This window comes from Alligator sinensis, unplaced genomic scaffold (assembly GCF_000455745.1).
Source record: "Alligator sinensis unplaced genomic scaffold, ASM45574v1 scaffold848_1, whole genome shotgun sequence".
Lineage (NCBI taxonomy): Eukaryota > Metazoa > Chordata > Crocodylia > Alligatoridae > Alligator > Alligator sinensis.
The window spans coordinates 27,885-28,257 of NW_005843345.1; the positions used below are offsets into that span (position 1 = coordinate 27,885).

The 373-nt window shown below is 52.8% G+C and overlaps 1 protein-coding gene across 9 annotated transcripts in view; it reads right to left on the reverse strand.

Moving 5' to 3' along the window:
• The window catches only part of LOC102371449 (solute carrier family 22 member 15-like), a 65,843-nt gene that overhangs the window by 21,801 nt on the left and 43,669 nt on the right, over positions 1–373 (reverse strand). The gene's annotated exons all lie outside the window — the stretch shown is intronic.

A 373-nucleotide genomic window follows, 5' to 3' on the forward strand; every position in this document is an offset into this window, starting at 1 on the left:
TGAATGGAGAGGCAGACACAACTTATTGGTTGTAAAAAACTTTACTCACGCCGCTTGCAATCACGACGCAGGTGGTCCGGTCATCGGAACAACCACATGAGTTGTTCCAGCTGGCGGGGCCCAAGCCAGTTAATCCGTCCGCAATTCGAAGCCGGCGGGGAAAGGGGTAGTCTGGGGTTGCACTCGGCGACGGGAAGAAAGATCGATAGGTGATCAGTCTATCGATCGGCAGCCACAAGTCAGATAACTTCAGAGGCACTCTGCAGCATGCTCAAAGCTCTTCGACTTGGGCGGAAGTCGCGCGGAATTTTAAACGGCCAGTGAGCCAATTACTAGCTGCCACGTGTGAATAATTTAGCACTGGCCAATAGCG